This window comes from Mesocricetus auratus, unplaced genomic scaffold (assembly GCF_017639785.1).
Source record: "Mesocricetus auratus isolate SY011 unplaced genomic scaffold, BCM_Maur_2.0 Super-Scaffold_100009, whole genome shotgun sequence".
NCBI classification, from domain to species: Eukaryota; Metazoa; Chordata; class Mammalia; order Rodentia; family Cricetidae; genus Mesocricetus; species Mesocricetus auratus.
Genome location: NW_024429193.1, coordinates 25122331 through 25143322, shown reverse-complemented (window position 1 = coordinate 25143322; position 20992 = coordinate 25122331). Strand labels below are relative to the sequence as shown.

Genomic DNA, 20992 nt, shown 5'->3' with positions numbered 1-20992 from the left:
ACAGTCCCTCATGTTTTGGTGAATCCCATCCATGACATTGTTTTAATATCTAGTAGGCATAAGCAAAAATATGATATGTGACCACTGTGAAAGGGTCATTTGATTACCCCCTCCACAAAGGAGTCGAGAACCACAGGTTAAGAACCAGCATATTAATGTCTAAACCCCTTATAGTTCAGTTTTTAACTCTGCAGCTCTACCTTAAGAATTCAAATTGAAGTCAGGTGTGGTGGTACATGCCTTTAATCCCAGCATTTGGGAGGCAGAGGCAGATGAATCTCTGCGAGTTTAAGGTCAGCCTGGTATACAAAGTGCAGGAAACCCTGCTGGGCAAAAACAAAAACAAAAGAAGAAAAATGAGGCAGGAATGGTTGTGTACCTTTAATCCCAGCAACTTGAAATGTAAAAAATTAGGGAGGATGGGAGGGAGAAGGAACTGCCTTGTCTGTCTTCCACTGGAGCAGCTGAGATTAAAGGTGTGCATCCCCACTCCCCTCTCATCCCCATCCCTTCACCTTGAAGGCGTGCCTTCTATTTTAAGTTTCTACGGAAGCAGCATCCAACAACAGAGCCCTTTCACATGCTCATTCCCTTACACCCTTGGATAAAATTAAAGCATAGTGGAGTAGACATACTGTAAGCAGACACTTCAAAATGATGGAAGAAAAATAAAAGTTCATAAACATATTAGGGTTAATAGAGTCAATGCTAGGTGGCAGAACAAGCTCAGGTTGAAGGTTTTGAGAGTTTTTAGAAAACTGCAGATGAGTCCACACTGCTGAGTCCAACCATGAACTCTCTTCTAAAGCAAATAGGGACTGCTACAGTAAACAAAGCCCTGCTGTCTATCACCCTTCTCTGAAAGACTTTTCAGTTGGAGTAAAACAACAACAACAAACCCATAGCAGATTGTGCATTCAAAGACAGCAGTCACTGCGCAGCATCTGAGAACATGCAGATGCCATGTGCTGGCCCTGAGTCACCGTCACATGTGAAATGCTAACCCAGGCAGAGGGAAGCTGTCTTCCCGACCAGAGGCTCTCACTGTACAGCTAGCTATGAGGTTAGGAATGGGACAAGCTGGAGAAACCAATGACTTCAAGCTCCAAGCAGCCAAAGGCAGCAAAGGGAGATCTGGTGTGACAGGTCTTCCTCAGCTCGGTGGGCTGAAGGGCCAAGAGAACATCATGGATAACCAAATGACAGACTTGGACTAGAAACCTGGAAGAATGAAGACGACAAAGCAAAGAGTGGAGAGGCAGGAAACAACTTCAAAAGCTTTTTGGTGACAATTTCTAAACACCCCCCTTCAGTGAGTTTCTCAACTACCTAGATTCTACTACACACAGGATAGATGAATCCTTCCCTCAGAAATCGTGAACAGGGGAGAAAAAAAATTCAAATTACCAGTGCTGCAAAAACAAAATCCAATTGCCTATCTCTCCCTTCTCTCAAACCACAACCAACACAGAATACTCAGGTGACCCACATGATGCATGAGCACCCCCCCATTAACAAGCAACCCAGATGCAGACTGGTAGGGGTGTATCATGCCATTTCATTTTCTTTTGAGAGAGACTTGCTTTGTGTACACCTGACTGGCCTAGAATTTTCTGTGGTCAAAACTAACCTCTTTTAGCCTTCCAAGTGCCATGATTACAGGAATACAGCACCATGCCAGCCTTTGTTTAATTCCCATAACTTCTATGTCTTGACAGACCATCAGGACTCAGGGTATGAGCTCAGGCCTGAGACAGTCCCCTCCATCAAGTCCCCTGGTAAATGCTAGTGGAAAGCCTTGGGCATTTTAACTGTGCCAATGGGCTACAATCAAAGCATCCGCAACCTTTCCCTTGGACATTCATTTGCAGGAGCAACCCCCAAAGCTCAGGGCACTGTGTCCACTTTCCATGAAGGAGCTTTCAGGAGGACATGGAAGAGGAGATGTGCAGACTGGAAGAAGAGAAGGGGCTTGGAGCTTCCCTACCTTCCTCAGGACACCACACACTCCAGGGACTTGACCCCCAGCTGTGGCAGCTAGAGGACACTGCTGTGGCTAAGAGTTCCAATACATCCAGTGCTAGTGGACTGGGTAGGGAAACCCAGGGAGTTCCATCTTCCACATCCTGGGCCTCTCCCACCTCCCTAGGGCATGGGTGGTAGTCACCACATCCCTCAAGAAAGTACAATTTCTATGACCCACCGGGGGAGAATAAACTCAACTTCCTAAGGCCTGCTTTAGAATTGGGAGTTACAAGCCAGAAATCAATTAAAACTGACATTCACATGTCTCCTAATATCACAGAATGCAAGGGAAAATGAAATTTCAACCAAAATAAGAAAGCAAATGTATTACTCAGCATAGAATAACATGTTTTAAAGTAATTTGCTTGGCATTCTACAAATCAAGATTAGACTTCATGTATGAGGGTACAACAAGGTGTCTGGTAGAGTGTAAGCATACAAGTTCAAGTACACGCCCATAGACACACACATGAACTTTCACACACAGACACACATACCTGCATGGGCACACGAGAAAAAACTTTCATATACAGTTTGAAAGAAATGAATGTCAAATTTGAAAACTGAAATTAGGAAGAAAAATCACGTTAAGTACATAATTTAACGAATTATTCTAGAAGCAGAAAATTTTGTTCTGTAACAAGGTCCTCACTATTCAGTCCCCCAGGCCTGCCTTAACCTAATGGTTGTGACCCACATCTACAATCCTAGCACTCAGCAGGATGAAGAAAGAGGGTTTTGATTTTGAGACTTGGGCTCAAAAGCAGAGAGGGGTGGCAATGACAACAGTCAGACAGAAAGAGGCAGAGGAACATGAATGAATGAATGAGTGAATGAATGAATAAATGATTCTCCCCTGTGCTGGGATTATAGGTATGTGCCACCACACAGTCAGCTACCTAAACTCTTTTTAAAAGAACAATTAATGTGCCAGGTGGACATGGCAGTACATGAATTTAATATGGAAGGCTGATTGCTGTGAGTTTGAGGCCAGCCAGTGTTACATAGTAAGACCCTGTGTGTGTGTGTGTGTGTGTGTGTGAGAGAGAGAGAGAGAGAGAGAGAGAGAGAGAGAATAAGTAAGCTAGCTTAATGTACATCAGCACTAATAATTCCTGATTAACCAATTGGCATAACTACACTCCTGTCCCTACATGAAATTCAGAGCTACAGTCATGGCTGGCATTGTCTAGAGCCTGGACACATTTTCCAAGGGTGGCATTCTGTAGAACATGGACACGTTTTCCAAGGCTGGCATTTTCTAGACCTGGACACATTTTCCAAGGCTGGCATTCTGTAGAACATAGAAACATTTTCCAAGGCTAGCATTTTCTAGACCTGGACACATTTTCCAAGGTTGGCATTGTCTAGAACCTGGACACATTCTCAAAGGCTTGAATCTGTTTTCCCAGATTATAATCCTGTTTAGTCTCACACAACTTTAATCTTGGTTTGTTACTAAATTGACTTTATTCTAGGTCAGTAAAGCTAAAGAAATTTGTTTCCTTTCCTGAGCAACTCTTTAGTCAAAGAAGAAAGTAAGACTTTGAAGTAAGTGTCTGAAAATGGTAATGAGCACAGCACATCTCAAAATGCACCAAGTGCACGGACTGCAGTAAATTACAACTTGTCTTAAAATCCTTTTGTTACCAGGAACAGAAACAAAACGTTGGTATTCTGATTCAATAGCTTAAGAGAGAACTAGGTGTGGCCACACACACACACACACACACACACACACACACACACACACAGACACACAGACAGACAGACAGAGAGAGAGAGAGAGAGAGAGAGAGAGAGAGAGAGACCCCCCCAGTAATCTTATCACTTGGGAGGTGCAGGCCAGGGAATCAGGAGTTGAGATTATCTTCAGATATAGTGTTCCAGCCTGGACAGCATGAGATGCTATCTCAAACAAACAAACAAAACAAGCAAACAAACATGATCATATTGAGTGAGGTAACCCAGACCCAGAAAGCAGAAAGACAACTGTCACATGTTCTCCCTCTTAGCTCCAAATCTCCAGAGTTGAGTACACATCCTGGAGCAACTGCAGAAACCAGAAATGGCCCATTGCTGGGACAGGGGAGCAATAGCAGGATACATGTGACCTACTGAGGGAAATGAGAAGGGGGCCTCTGATGGTGGAGGACAGAGAAGGAGAGGGAAAGGTAGAATAACAGAAAGGCTGTCTTCAAGTCTTAAGGACTCACACCATCACCTAACTAATGTAGATACAGCTGCTATAAACTGAGGCCAAAGAGAGGGCTAACCATGGAAGAGCACTTGCTGCTCTTGCAGACGACCTGGTCCAGTTCCCAGCACCCACCTGGCAGCTCACAGTAGTCTGTAACTCTAGTTCTCGGGGACCCGCTGCTCTCATTGCCTTAGGGGGATCGGGCATGCTTATGGTGCGCATATGTACATTTGGGCCAAACAGTCACACGTAAGAAGCTGCTATAAACATGTGTGCAGGTTTTTAAGTGGATACAAAAATTCACCTGAGTAAATATTCAAGATAAACACCAAGTTCTTGTTGTTACTATTATTGTATTTAAGTCTAAACCCTCACCAAGATTTAAGGACAGTGTATTCTTTGGTCAAAAGTTACAAAAGTCTTAAACACACACACACACACACACACACACATTCACTACAGGATCAGAAATTCTACAAGAAGACTATTATTGGCCTGATCTTAACATTAAAAAACTAAGATAACACCCAACATCTCCATATTTTGAGAAACAATCTGGTAAGTTAACACCCGGAGTGAGTAAACATTTCTAGAACCTTCATTGGCACTGTGATTTTCTTTTAGAATACAAAGTGTTTTCACCAAGACTCTCATTTCTGCTTAAAATATCCCATGAGATCAACAGAAGCAACTGATACTTCACTGGAAGAAGAAACTGAAACACAAGAGTGATGAAAATGACTTTCTCAGGGCCACTCTATTTTAGGATACTCTACTTGTCTAAATGCAAAGGACATATCCCACGAGGATACCAAGTAATGCAAAACTGTGCCCAGCCCATTTGTGAGTTTAGGGATTGCCAAAGTGCTCAGCTGAATTCTATGACAGAGTCCATGTTCCCTAACTCAGTCCCCTGTGAAACATAGGCTACAGAGGCTAGACTGGATAAACCTGTCCTGCATTTGCTCCCCAGTATTTGCAGGACAGGGTGCAGTAGTCTTTAGGTTGATCTGATCCTTTCTCTGTTTCTGCCTGTTCTCTCACCATCAGCTCACATATAGAGGGTGGTATCCACATGCAACCTCAGAGTCCACATCATCAATATACTACATCATAATTTCTGCCCCCCACTTCTCCACTAGGATGTCACTCTTGTTTTCTCAAGATCCAGACCCTGCCCTCTGACTTTCCCAGGTCCTCATCCATTCCCACTTACCTGAGGATGTGGACAATATTTACTAATGGAACTTCCTTCAGATGTAGTGCTGAAGTTATCTTTGGCTTCCTCCAAAACCATTTTCTTCTTCTTTATGACTTTTTTCTATTACTTGGAATGTTTTGCTCCATGTAACTACATGGGTTGTTTCAATGCCTTTACCTAATCTTCTCAACATGACTTCTCTGTGTCTTCGATTAACTCTCTCTTAATCATGCATTTCCTCTTGTGTATACATAAGTGGGTCTGTTTAAGATACAGGGTCTTGCAAGAGTGCCAGTCCCTCTTGCCTGGGCCTCCCAAGAAACTGAAAAAGCGAGCATAGAACATCACACCCATCTTTGTCCTTTATTTTATGCTTAGTACTTCTTGGTATTTAGCACACTGCCTTCTTAGACCAGGCTGGTTTCTGAGCTCACAGAGATCCACCTGCCTCTGCTTCCCGAGTGCTGGGATTAAAGGCGTGCACCACCAATGCCTGCTGCATACTGCCCTCTTAAATCTATCACGTTTTGTGTTTGTTTCCTTCAGACTCCTAAGCACCAAAAACAAGATTTCTGTCTGTTGCCTAGAAGTGTGTCTAGTATTTGATAGGCATACAAGAAATACTTTACAATAAATTCATATTTTAAAGGGCTTAAGGAGAGGTAATTGTATATATAGCTTTGTAGCAAAACACATGTCTAGCATATCAAGGCTCTGGGTTCTATCCCCAGGACTGCATATAGTAAGAATCGCTGAGGGGTGGGGCTGGAGAGATGGCTCTGCAATCAAGCATACACACTGCTCTTCCAGAGGACTAGGTTCATTTCCCAGAACCCACGTCTGCTCACAGATGTAACTCCAATACCTCTTCTGGTCTCTTAGGGCCCCAGGCAAGTGGTGTACAGACATACATGCAAAACACTCATTCAAAGAGTCAAAGAATACTGGAAATAAACAAACGCTGAAGGAACTTTTAAGATTGGTTACAACAGTAACAGTGATAACAAGGAAAGATATGCTAGTATAAAACTGGGACTCACATTGTGCCTGACCCTACAGACAGTACTCTTAAAACAATCCTGTTGCCATTGTCGATTCTTTCTTCACTGCCAAGCACAGCAAGCCTTGAAGACCTTAAACACCTTAATAAATGAACTGAATGTACCCTCGGCTTATTAACCACTGAAAATTAAGTCCTAGGCTGAGTTGACTCAACTGATAATGTGAACTAAGATGTCAGGGGGCTGGGGAAAGAGCCCCTCAGCAAGCCACTTCTCAGTGACCATTTACATTTCTAACCCTGTTTAGTTATTTCTCTTACACAGTCCCACAAACTCATTCACTCCCCTCCTCACCCACCCCCTACCCCCAAGAAGAGAGTCTGAGTAATGCTGTGATCTCACTAGAGAGAGAAAAACTCCATCTTCAAAGACTCGTTCTCACTCCTCAGGCACAGGAGCAGAGCAGAATGAGGGGTCACAGTTGGCACCCACGTGGTGAAGTGAGCTGTCACAGAGTGAGGAGAAAAAAGTAGAGAATGCTTTGTTCGTAATTACCCAAGATTTTCCAGCATGAGCAGGGAAAGAGGAAGTCTAAGAATATTAAGAATCAAGAGGAAAATTTTCATTCTGAGAGTCCCCGCTCAATGGCCTGAAACCCCCAGGGCAAAGAGGTAATCGAGGCAGAGGCACTAGGCTCTGAAGCCACAAGGGTTGAACTGAGGGCACTAACAAGGACTTCTGGGCATCAGGTCAGCATCTCCAAAATATCAAGCGGCAGTGTGGATGCTTGTATCCCCAGGCTCAGGGAATGAGGGGGGAGATTATAGCTCCCCCACTTCCTGCAGGATTCACTGTGCTGAATGCATAGACACAGGGGAGCTGAACTACCTGTGAGAGTTATGGAGGGAAACTGCCTCCTCTTCCCTTTCGCTATCTGACCTTCGGGGCCAGCCCACAACACCCACCCAGAAAACCTCAGCTGCCCTCTAGCACAGGCAAGCATATATGCAGAATGCATTCTTGTTTCATTTTCCGTGGGGGAAAATCCATTTGTTCCCTACTTCTATACATGCAGATAAATAAATGACAATGGTTTTATAAAGAATCCTTACTTTGGGGCCAGAGAGATGGCTGGCTCAGTGGCTAAGTGTTGCTGTTGGCAAACCTGACATCCTGAGTTCCATCCCCAGGACCCACATGGTAACAGGAGAGAAAACGCAAACACAGTAAATCAATAAAAGGTTTTTTTAAAACAAAACAAAAAACTAAACTCAGTTTAGGGCTAGTAAGATGGGTAAGGGTGTTCACTATCAGGTGACAACCTGAGTTCCATCTGCAGAACCTGCAGCAAGCTGTCCTCTGACCTCTACACACAGACACTCACACACACACCCAGACACACACACAGACACACACAGATACACACACACACACAGACACACACACACAGACACACACACACAGATACTCACACACACATACACACACAGACACACAGACACTTACACATATACACACACAGACACTCACACACACACCCAGACACACACACATACACACAGACACACACACACCCAGACACACACACATACACACAGACACACAGACACACACACACACACACCCAGACACACACACATACACACAGACACTCACACACACATACACACACACTCATGATATGGAATATCTCCTTCTAAGTAAATAAATACAATAAATTTCTTTTTCTTTTTTAGGCTTTTTTAAATTTCATTTTGCATTGCAACCACAGTTCCCCCTCCCACCCCCTCTCCACTCCCCCCTCTAGCCCACCCCTCATCCACTCCTCCCACAGGGTAAGGGCTCCCATGGGGGTTGACAAAGCCTGGTCCAAAGCCTTAGTTTGGAAAAGTTGCTAAGAGTTCAATGTACTAAAAACAAGCTAGTTGTTGTTAAGATCACCTTTAAAGACACGGGAATTATTTGGGTTCCCCTCCTACTGCCTACGTTTTGTATTTTCAAAGCCGCTGTGTGAGCACCCTCTCAGATCTGCTGTGCACACCTTATTCTCAGTCAGTGCTCAGTGCTCACATGACAGAGCAGGGCCAATAGCACTGACCTGTTCTTCATAAGACTGAGGAAGGTGGCCACACGTGAGTAACAAGCGGAGGCAAGGAATACCGTGGCAATCAATCACGTCACACTTCTCCACGCTCAGTTACATGTGAAGGCTATTTCTCTATTTTAGTAAAACCCAGATATTAAGAATCTGGTTAGAATTCTATAAAAATAACGGCAATCCAGAAAAATTCAGATAGGCATAAAAGTCATCCAGCTTTAGAGATTTCTCTTAACATCTAATCCCTGTGTCTTGTGCAGTTATCAGTCATAATTCACACTGGGACCTGGAGTTGAAGAGAGAGTAACCACAGACAGCCTTGTACATGGCAGTCAAGCGTCCGCTGTGCCCCGTGCCTTACCAGCAGCACGTCCCTCACTGCTCCTCCTGGATCATGTCCTGTTGACCATGTGGGAGCCCATCTCCTGCTTCCAAGCACCGCAGCGGAACAGGAACAAGGGACATGGAGAGTCTTGGGACGGTAAGCTGCTGAATGATTACCAGCCTAGAGAAGACAAAGTTCATTTGTTCTTAGTGTGCCAACAGGATCAGGGAATCTATGCCTATTTCTAAGACGTGATGTGCTTTTTTAAAAGGTCTCAGTTACCTAGAGCTGTTGTCTCAATTACATTGCTGATTACTAAAAAATTAGATAGGAGTAACATGTTCATCAAAGCAGTGATACCACCAAATATCCCAACTAGACCCCCATCTGTGTAGAGCACTAAAACAAGCATTCTGGTCCTCAGCCTTTACAGTGGCCAACCAGGTTTCCTAACCACTGACTTACATTACTTCCTCTGTCAGGCTCAGGGCCCCTCAGCCTGGGCTGTAAAAAAGCATCTGAGTATAAGGCCGAGTTCTCCCCGAAAGTCTGGCCTGCTGGACTATGGAAGAACTTTGTTCCCAGGTGATTCTGTGGAAGCCAGCATTGGGGGGTCATCTGTTAAAGCCCTGGCATCTATTGAGATAAACCACTAACTTAGCTCGTAGCATTTATTCTGCATACACCATGTGAAAGAAGCATGTTGGGTGCTGTGGGAAGGGGAAGGCATCACAACAGGCAGTCTCTATGTTCTGGAACTTTCATTTCCTCTGTTACGCATTTTTAAAACGATTACCCGAGAAGAAAAATACTTTGAAATCATAACCAATCCACCAGTCAAGATACAGTAGAGTCTTAAGTGCAATAGAACACAATGTCCTAAGGGTAGAGTGGAGCTAACTGGGAGAAAAGTGGAAAGTAAGGGAGAGGGGAGCAAGACTGGATGAGGCCGGCTGGGGATGGGGGTGGTTATCTTGATGGAGCGCTGGAAGAATGAAAAAACATTCAAAACAGAATCTAAGAGCCCTAGCAAACCCCTAATGTACAGTTATCCTGAACACAGGAAATGGCCCTGGGACGTACCAAAACAGTTCCCAGAGTAGTGCCAGCTACTGAAGTCATGTTACAGGAGTTTTAGTGAGGTCACTGAACTCTTAGAAACTCCAAGACATCTTGGGTCATTGGATAGTGTCATTGCTTTGAACATGAACTGTCAATCATTTTGTTGTTGTTGTTTAAACAGTAAGTAGTAAACTATCTTGAAACATGGCTGCCACCTTTTAGGTTCTCAAAAGCAATGTCTGGGGGGTTCCCACTTTTCTACAACGTTACCAACACTTACTGTCTGTCATATGTCCTTTTATTTATATTTATCCTCATGAGTGGTAAGTGGTAGGAGATTAGGGTGCTATAAATAACCATAGGAAAGATATTTAGTTCTTTAGCTATGCATGAAGTGGCTGAGTCTGAAAAAGAGAGTGGCAGAGGAAATGACCATTTTGGGAGATGCTGTTAGTAAAGAAACATGAAATTCAGTGACATTCTAGACACGTAGAGAAAAAAGAATGACGAAGGTACAGGAACAAACTTTGGGGTTGAGTGTATCGGTGATGACATCAACCAGATAAATGCACCATTCCTGAAAGAAAAACTGAGAGGAAACAAATTCTTCACCTTAATATACCTGAGGAAATCGAGGAATTTCAAGTATATAAAGATGAAATTTAGCAACTCTCTCTCCTCCCCTCCTCTCTCTACTTCCATCCTCCCTCCATCTTTCCTTGAAGAAATATTGGTTGTATTACAAGGGGGTTTTTGCCATTGCCTGACTCACATACTTGAGGTCCCTTCAGCTGAGTTCAGCCACTTCAGAACATGAAGGAAGGCAAAGGGGTTTCTGCCTTACTGTTTTCTGTTTAAAATGTAAACTAATAAAACAGTACTAAATAGTATCAGGATTTCTTCTGTAGGCCTCTTGTGATGGAATACTTTTGTCTACACCACAGGACAGTGGAGCCCTCCACTCTCAGATGGGCATGAGTGTGCTCATCTAGTTGTCCGACTAGCTGGGAGTCCAGAAGACAAACTGTCAAAGAGAGCCATAAGGTTCCAGTTTCCTACTCCCCAAAAAACCTCTTAGCAAAAACTACTACTAACAAATGCAATGAAACCATACAGACTCTGTAATATAAAAGTGTAATCTTTCTGAAATTATGTAGTTTCTAGACATATTTTCCCCTTAAATCGAAATCTACTCTAATTTTATCCTTATTAGCTATTCAGTGTTTTAAAATAAATTTCCTAGAAGGTAAAACTAAATAAGTAAAAAAGCTATGATCTACTAAAGGCATCTGGATTCATTTGGTGTTTAACACAGTGTCTGCTGTCTGTAGGTGGCAGCCCCAGAGCCTGTACTCAACCCGCCAGGCTTCAGAGTCTCGTTTTAATAAACGCCGATGATCCCCTATTTCAAATCCTAGAAGTGCATTTCCTTTCCTTCTTTCTTTTTTTTCTATGTATGGGAGGTATGCATTTGTGTGTGTGTGTATGTGTGTGTGTGTGTGTGTGTGTGTGTGTGTGTGTGTGTGTGCATCAACCTCTGTTGCTCTCCATTTAGTGAGGCAGGGTCTCTCACTGAACCAGGAGCTCTTCGATTCTAGCTAGTCTAACTGGACAGCTTGTCCTGGGGATCTGTGTGGCTGATGCTGGGATTCCAGGCAGTTTCCAGGCATGCTCTTATGTGGATTTTGGAGTCCTCACACTTGTGCAGTAAGCATTTCATGTACCAATCCACGTCCCTACCCAAAGCATTCCTATTTAACAAAAGAAAAAGAAATCTCCAAAAGTCCGCCACTCAAAACACAAAGCTGCACATACATACAAGCTATGTATACTGTATATAGGATCTTTCTTTTGAATTCCTTCCTTCCTCCCTCCCTCTCTTTCTTTATTTTCTTTCTTTCTTTTTAAAGGCATTGTCTCATTCTATATCCCAGGCTTGCCTGGAATTTACTACATAGACTAGACTTGCCCTGATCATTCTGTCTCAGTCTCCTGAGTTCTGGGATCCCTGGCATGAGCCACATATCCAGTGCTCAAAAGTCATTCTTTTTCAATAGTTGGATCTATCGTTGACCAAATGTCATCAAATGCTCCATGTTTATCATACTGGGTCTAGCTCTTCTTTTCCCGTTTGTGTCCTGAGTACCCTCTTTATGACCTCCTGGCAATAGGTGCTTCCTTCCAGTGGAAGCACTGTGTGTGCCCTCAGTCCTCCAGGCCTGACTGGGGTCAGTGTGGGGTGCACTGCACAGCAGGTTACTGACCTCAGCACGGTGTGTCCACAGAGTGGCTGTCCCTGTGTACACACACACACACACACACACACACACACACACACACAGAGAGAGAGAGAGAGAGAGAGAGAGAGAGAGAGAGAGAGAGAGAGAGAGAGAGAGAGAGAGAGAGAGAGCTGTACAGTTCTCAGAGGAAAGGGCTATTTCAGAATCTCAGCAACTCGACAGCAGGGACTCCTTCCTTATCAATGCTTTAAAAGTTATTATGCTGAAAACAATTGCTTTAAAGAAAAGCCATGAGAAGAAAATTAAAGCCGACCTCCGTGTATTTCTGCTCTTGGTCCCCCTAACTTACACAGAGTGTGACTCTGAAGGAAGAATTCAGCAGGAGATTGCAGGACCAACTCCCGCAAAATAAAAACAAATATGCTCCCAGTCAAGTCTGTGGAGACCTGAGATCCCAAACAAACCTGAAGTATTAGTCAGCAGTTAAAAGCTGTTGATTGTAGTGTTTGTACCGCACCAAGACTATCTAAGAGTCAAGCAGAATATGAGACACATAAATTCTACACTAAGAGCATATTATAAGTGTCAATTTACATGCTCAATGGAAACAGAAGAATGCTGTGATGGGACACCCACATAGAAAAAAATGAGCAATAACAGAGCAGGAAGCCAGGCGACGCTGAGGCACCAATGTTGCTGACCCCATTTCAAAAAAGGCAACCAAACAAAACAAAGGCATTCTGGGTCCGAGCATAAACATTTCCACACTCTGACACTTGCTAGTTCTTGACCTCTTTGGTCGGAGTCTGGGCCAATGGAGTGTGTGTCTAAAACTGTAACCCTTTTATTCCGCTAAAATAGGAAATAAAGATTCTTACAACAGCCCCCCCATTCCAGACATCCAGGCACTTTGAGGGTTCTCTTTAGAAATTCCATGTAAAGAGAAGGGGAAGAGAAGGAACAGGACACAAAGTTTGCATTGGGTTTAATGGTTTATCTGCCATTTACTTTTTCTCCGTACAAAGAGTTCTAGGCATGGAAGTAGTTGTTTGAATGAGAAAATCCCTCCCTAGGTTCAGGCATTTAAGTCTGTGCAGCCTTGCTGGAGGAAATATGTCCCTGTGGGCGGGCTTTGAGAGCCTCTGCCATTTGCAGTTTACTCTCTGCTCTGGCCTTGCATGTTAGGAAATGAGCTATGGGATCCCAGTTCCTGCCACTATGCCTGCTGCATGCTACCTACCATGCCTGCCGCCACGATGGACTCCTGTCCTGGAACCACAAGGCAAATAAACTCTGCCATAAGTTGCTTTTGGTCATTGCATTTTATCACAGCAACAATAAGTAGCTAATAATACAGTAGATGTGTTGATACAGTTGAATACCGGACAATAATTCCTGGGAAGCATTTTTTTTTCAGGGGGTGGAGGGCTATCAAGACAGGGTTTCTCTGTGTATAGCCTGGTCTGTCCTGGTCCTCACTCTGTAGACCAGACTGGCCTTAAAGATCCGCCTGCCTCTGCCTCCCAAACGCATGCCACACCCCACCAGGTGGGAAACAAAGTTCTGAGGTTACATCTCTAACCTCAGAAGCAAGCTATGGAGAGAGGGCCCAGAAGGCTATCATAGGAAAGCCCATCACTTTCTAATTCTTGCTCTGCCCCTTTATAACTTGATGATATTCAGCTGAGCTTTTAAGGAAACGGAGGACTAAAGATGCCCATCTACTGTTTCATTGTGTTATCACTGCTCTAACCCAGCTCTAAGGCGTTATGAGCTTAGAGCAGTGGTCCTCAACCTTCCTAGTGCTGCGACCCTTTAATACAGTTCCTCATGCTGTGCTGTCCCAACTATAACATTATTTTCTTTGTTGCTTCATAACTGTAATTTTGCTGTTGTTATGAATTGTAATGGAAATATCTGTGGTTCCAGGTCTTAGGGGACCTCTGTGAAAGGGTCATTTGACCCCCCCAAGAGGTAGTGACCCACAAGTTGGGAACCATTGGCTTAAATGTTGCCCAGTCTGATCCTGGTGTGACATACATGTATCAAATAAACAGCCAGGTGTGGTGGTATATACCTGTAACCCCAGCACTCAAGAGACAGAGGCAGGAATTCAAATCCAGACTGAACTACATGGCAAGTTACAAGTAATCCAGTGTTATATAATGATATAATGAGATCATGTCTCAAAGTCGAAGCAGGAGCAGGTAATATATAGGAATATGAGGTACATTATACTGATAGAACTATCTCAACTTATTCCCAATTACATGTCACTAAAAGAAAATGATTATTGAGACAGAGTTTCATGTCTCCCAAGCTGGCATTGAACTTACTACACAGCTAAGGCTGGTCTTAAGCTCCCGATTCTCCTGTTCCTACTTCTTGAGTGTTGGGATTACAAGTATTTCCCACCATGCCTATCTTAGGCAGCACACAGAGACCAAACCCAGGGCTGGTTTTTTGCATATTAGGCAAGCACTCAGCTAGCGTCTAACACTCAGCTAGGTCAGTCATGACCTCTAATCTCAAACAATATATATATATATATATATATATATATATATATATATAAAACAAAGACTATCCCCTAAGCTGAAATGTGTAGCCACAGATCACAATCACAGTGCTCATCACTAGAACCCAAAACATTTCATAGCATAAGGTCTATTCCTTTAGATTTGGCAATTTCATATCATACAGTGCTGTGGTGGATTCTGGGAGAAGAATCTATTACCAAGATTCAACCAGACTGAATTGCAGCATTCCTTAATGTGACTACACATTACGGATCAATAAGTAGACCATAAGTGGTTTATAAGGCTGATTTGAATCGCTAACATGACCCTAGATGTTAAAAAATAGTTTACTTTCCCAATATTTTGACAAAAGCGTGAGGTTTATAATAACCCCATCTTCCAATTTCTTAAAGACAGATGAAAAGGATAAATGTTAAACTACTAATTGTGTCATAAATAACTCATGGTCTTGCCTCTGAGTGAAGACACTGAATCTGATGTTCACGCAAGGGAAGACTTAACGCCATTACAGTAGCAGCAGCATCCCCAACATCAAGCAACAGCCATGCTAAGGACTGGTGCGATGCAGAACTGTACAGGAAATGCAATTTCCCCCTCTACTACCATACTGGAAAACTGTTGACCTTTGATCTGTAACTGTTTTCTTTAAAATAGCATTGCACGGCTGGAGAGGCGGCTTGGCAATTAAGATCACATGATGCTCTCGCAGAAAATGCTTCTTTAGTTTCTAGCACATAGGTTGGGCAGCTCCCAACCACCTCTAACTCCAGCACTAGCAAATTCAATGCCGTTGGGCTCCTTGAGCACCTGTACTCACATACCATACACCACTGTGCTACACATAATTAAAAACAAAAATCTTAAAAAAAACTATGTTAAATAGTATCACCTTAAGAAACAACATTTTACACTTGGGAGGCAGAGGCAGGCAAATCTCTGTGAGTCCGAGGCCAGGCTGGTCTACAGAGCATGTTCCAGGACAACCTCCAAAACAACACAAAATCCTGTCTAGAAAAAAAAACAACAACATTTTGAATTTTAAGCAAGCAGGTTTTTATCAGCTCCTTTTTGTTTGTTTTAAGACCGGGTCTGACTCTGTATTCCAGGCTGTCCTCAAAGACTGCAGCCCATCCTGGCTTCAAACTCTCGATCCTCCTTCACCATCCCTAGCAGTCAGATCACAACCATGTAACACCACACCCAGGTAGATCTCATCTAACCTCATTTCTAAGAGAAGCAAATGAAAGGGATTTGTAAAGACATTGAATCAAACAAGAAAACTCTGGAGCTATGTTGTTAAAACAAATTATGCATTTTACAAATTAGGAATTTCATTTAAGATGAAATAAAAAAATAGTTCCATCACAATCCTGCCAATAGCAGGTCACACCTGTCATCCCAGAACTTAGGAGGTAGAGGCAGAAGGTGGGAATTCAAGATTATTCTTTGAGCATGCATGTGTATGTAAACATTTGCGTTCACCGAAGCATGATATAGTTCCCAAACAAAAAAACAAAGGAAAATTTTGATCACAACACATTCCTATTATTACTATCATTATTATTATTTAGACAGGGTCTCACTATGGAGGCCTGGATGGCCTGGAACTTACTATATACACCAGGCTACTTCAGACTCACAAAGATCCATCTGTGTCTGTATCCAAAGTGCTGGGATTAAAGGTGTGTGCCACCACACCTAACACAAGATTTTATAAAAAGCACTGAAGGGTCAGGGTTTTTAGGACAGCATGGGTGGGCTACATGGCAAGATTTTTGTCTCAAAAGAAAAAAGGAAAGGGATAAAAGCACTCATGAACTTAAAACAAATAAACGATCTCTCTTGACAGACACCAGTGGTATAAACAAAATATTTAACATCTAGCATGCCAAGGCATGGGTCAAAGGGTGGAGGAGGGTCCTGGTGGCCATCTACAGCCCACCTGTAAGCCATGTGTTATTTTAGTCGCAGGGCAGTGGAGAGGCTCGGAGTGGCAGGAGGGAGGCACAGTGGCTGGGGCAGCAGAACCTCCAGTTGCCCTGGAAGCACTTCAATGACCAGTGGGACAGCCACTCTCGTGCACCTGCTGCCCATGGGCTCTGCTTCTTTGCATGGATCATAAGGGATAAAAAGAGACCGACTGTTGTTAAGTCTCTTTGAACCTAACATTTGCTGGGGGAAATGCCACTTTTCACTTTAGTGATAGCTAGAGGGCAAGATGAGGAGGAGGAAACTTTGGAAGAGTAAACAAATATTGAAATATAAAAAACTTTAAAAGATACTCTCAAAATTATACATATGATCATTTATCAAGCTTCAATGAAAATGGAAGCATGAGGCTAAATTTTCAAGTTGTGGTCAAGCTAAGTGAATTTTAATGTATTTTCTCCTAAGTAAAGATGGCAGGTAGCATACATAGGTATAAATGCAGCCTGGCATAATGGTCCATGCCCCTAATATCAATACATAATTACAAATCTGAGGACAATCTGGGAAACATAGTGAGACTCTGTCCAGAAAACAAGAAAAATAAAACAAAAAAGTCAAGAACTTAAGCTCATGTTATACTTATGGTTTAATAATCATATAAATGAATGAGAAATTCAAATGCTTATATAACAAACTTATGACCTGTTTTAATTAAAGTAACTATTAGTGTGTTATATAAAGGGAGTATAACTATTACAACTTAAGACATTAATTTTTATACACATTTAAGAAACAACAGAACAAATTTAAAAAATGTAAAAATGGAGCATGATGTAGATGATAGGACATGGCCACACAGAACTGCATTGTGAACTTTTTAAAAAAGAATTTGATTTATTTTATGTGTATGGGTGTTTTGCCTACATGTATGTATGTGTTCCACATGTGTGCCTGGTGCCTGTGGAGGTCAGAAGAAGGTATCAGATCCCCTTAAACTAGAGTTCCAGATGGTTTTGAGTCACCATATGGATACTGGGAATCAAATCAGGTCATCTGCAAGAGCAGCATGGGATCTTAACTACTGAGCCATCTCTCCAGCATGTAGAAATTCTTCTTAAATGCTCAAATTTGGACACATAAGATGATGGGGCTCAGTAGACAAAGTGCCTACTGTACAAGCTGACATTCTGAGTTTGATCCCTGGAACCCATGTAAAGACAGAAGGAAAGAGCAAGTTGCTCAGAGCTGTCCTCTGACCTCTATACACATGCCATAATATGTGCATATTCCCCAATAATCATTTTTAAGTGTTGAAAATCAATCTCATTTGCTAAATTTTCCAAGACAGATATCAATACCTGAAGAGGCAAAGAATGTGTGGCCATTGGTTATCTTGTGTTAAACTTCAAGTCATGTAACTTCTGTGTTGTAGAAACCAATATAAGAGTTGTTATCTACAACTCTGCTACAGTGAAGAGTGGAGCAGGGCAGAAAAAGAGAGGATGCTCAACACTTCCAACCAACTTCATCCCAGAGCAAAGTGAAAACCACCAAGACATTCTCAGGAGGAGAAAATTCTCTTGAAGAATATTAATTTTGACAAAATGGAGCACTTATGAGCCACATAAAGACTGACAGGCACACACAGAGATTCTCCTAAATGCAAATAACAAGGATGCCAGCAAAGGCTAAAGATTCATGTCGCTTCTTGACCTTTGGCTAAGATCAGGTGTTGAGACCATCTTAGAAAATGGTGCTGAGAATCTGGGCATGAGCTGGCCTAACACCAACACTTGAGAATCGGATGCAGGAGGATTTTACTAGTTCAATGACAGCCAGAGATGCAAAGCAAAACAACAAAAATAAGTAAGCCAGGGGAAGAAAAGTGTCCTTATTCATAGGGGAGAGTAAACTGGGACGACGCCTGCTCTACAGGCCTCACCGCAGACAGCCTTCCAGGGGGATGTCAATCTTCTACCAACAAGCGTTGGCGAGGTTACTTAAGGCACTAGGTGTGTGCCAGGTCAGGGTGCGCCAGTCACCTCCACCCTGCCATGGATGAAGTCATGTGTCACACAGAATGCAGGTCAGAGGTGTCGTAAATCACCTAAGAGCCACAGCTGTCGACAGATCAGATAACTTTCTACTACGAGAACTCGCTTTCAGATGAAGAGGTGAGGTGAGGAAAGTAAAAAGCAGACAGGATATTTTCTTCTTGAATACTAACTGTGTAATTTGTAGACACATTAGCTTGCTTTGTAGCCTTTGTACCATGGGCATCGTAAGCAGACAACTGAAGAAAAGTCTATCAGGACCCTTTCCACCCCTTCTTTTAAAGAAAAGATCAGTGCTAATTATTCATTGTGAGTAATGCTATGGGTCAATTAAGAAGGCCATTAGGTTACTTACTTTAGCCACAGTTGGGGATGGGTGCCTGGTGGGGGTAGGGATGGGATGTTACTCTACTTGATGGTCTTGAGCTGCCTGGACTTATAATTGTGTATCTGTTGTTCATTTGAGACTTCTCAGGTATCACTGCATTTTTTCTCTCTGGGATTTCCAGTGTACAGTGTGAGCTCATTCCCAGCTCCTTTTCTTTTTGTGTTTTAGCTTTTGAGTTTTCTATTCTCATCTCTTCAAGCTTGGAGGTTCTTTCTTTAGTTATGTCCCACTTCCCATGAGTCCATGGAAGGCATTTTTAAAAGAGTTATTTACATATTATATATACAATATTCTACTTGCATGCCAGAAGAGGGACTCAGATCTCATTATAGATGGTTGTGAGCCACCATGTGATTGCTGGGAATTGAACTCAGGTCCTCTGGAAGAGCTGCCAATGTTCTTAACCTCTGAGTCACCTCTCCTGCCCTACTGAAGGCATTTTTCATCATTCCTGTTGCAGATGCTTGCTATCTGACAAGTATTTGGTTCTCTCTGAAAATGTCTATCTCAATGTTGACATTACCCACCTGGTGTTCTTCCATCTGTCTACATTCCCACTTACCCACTGTCATATTAATCATCATTAAAAAGACATTCTGGGGGCCAGTGAGATGGTTCAGCTGGTAAAAGGCATTTGCTGTTAAAACCGGCACCAGAGTTTTGTCCCCGAGACTCACGTGGAAAGAGAACTGGCTCTCATGGGCTGCCATCTCATCTCTAGTGCATGTGTATACACACTCAGACACAATAATCGAATACAAATGTGATAAAAATCTTGAAATACCCACATCAACACTGCACTTGATTCTGTTTTGAATATTTGCTTTTTTCAATTTTTTTGGTATGCCCTGTAATTTTTTTATTGTTGTTGAATGATAAGCACACAATATTCTTGGTAAAAAGAACTGCCCTCAGTAGGACTTTGATAATGTTCCACACAGAGAGACACATTTTCAGAAAGAACCAAAGACCTGTTCTACAGCAAGCATACTGCAACAGGAATGCAACATTCTGCATTCCCATGACGAGTCGGTCTTTTCGTGGGCCTGTACCTTGCACTATGTGTCCTAATCCAGGCAAACCTGGCCCCGCCTCTCACCCACCTGCACATGGCAGGTGTATATACCTTTAAAAGACAGGTTCCACCCACTTCTGATCTCTCTTTTCCCGCTGTTTCCCTTGGGGCAGGCAGGACTTTTCCTTCTGTCCTTTCTATGTCTTTCTATCTCTTTACCTTATTTTCTTACCTCCCCCTCAATAAAACTTCCAGTATGAGTCATGTCTACAAGTCGCAGTACCCCATCCACCTGCCATCCATCATCCACCCCTGGGCGGGCCAGGGACCGCCACCTGTGGTCCCAACCCATGTGCATTATTCCTAACACTATGAACATCACCAGTGTCGTTCAGTTATTTGCCCTGCTGGGTAAGGTTGGATGTCTTGAGTGGTCCTACAGTTAGGTAGTTCTCTTCTTCAGGTTAGGGTTAGGTTAGAATCTGATAAATTCCAGAAATTGCTGAGGTGGTGATGCCTTTAATCCCAGCACTGGGCAGGGTGGGAGGGCTGCATCTTTGGGAGTTCAAGTCCAGCCCAGACTATGTAGTGAAGCCTAGCCTTAAAAAGAAACTATTGTTAAATAGTTTCCTGAAGTCAGAATATGAAAGTCAATGAAATTCTCTGGCAAATCTCCCCTCCCTTGCCAGGAAGTGTGTGGTGATGGAATACATTGTCCACTCTAAGCAGCTGGGAGAGCTGGTGGCACAGGGGGCATGAAGAGGATATCACAGTAACTGGATGATCTGGGAGTCTGCACTCCTTAGCCACACTAAGCCTCCAACAGTAACCACTCAGGTTTTCCCACTCTGACAACAGCTCCAGAGAGTTCTTCCTGTGGATCGCTCAGACAAGCTATACTTCTCTGCATCTTC

At 43.0% G+C, this 20992-nt stretch overlaps 1 protein-coding gene across 2 annotated transcripts in view; it reads right to left on the bottom strand.

Moving 5' to 3' along the window:
* The window catches only part of Tet2 (tet methylcytosine dioxygenase 2), an 87022-nt gene that overhangs the window by 48731 nt on the left and 17299 nt on the right, over positions 1–20992 (bottom strand). For both annotated transcript variants that reach the window (XM_013121923.3, XM_005081981.4), the window contains exon 2: positions 8887–9030. The gene's annotated coding sequence lies outside the window, so the exon portion shown is untranslated. The remainder of the gene's footprint in view (positions 1–8886; positions 9031–20992) is intronic.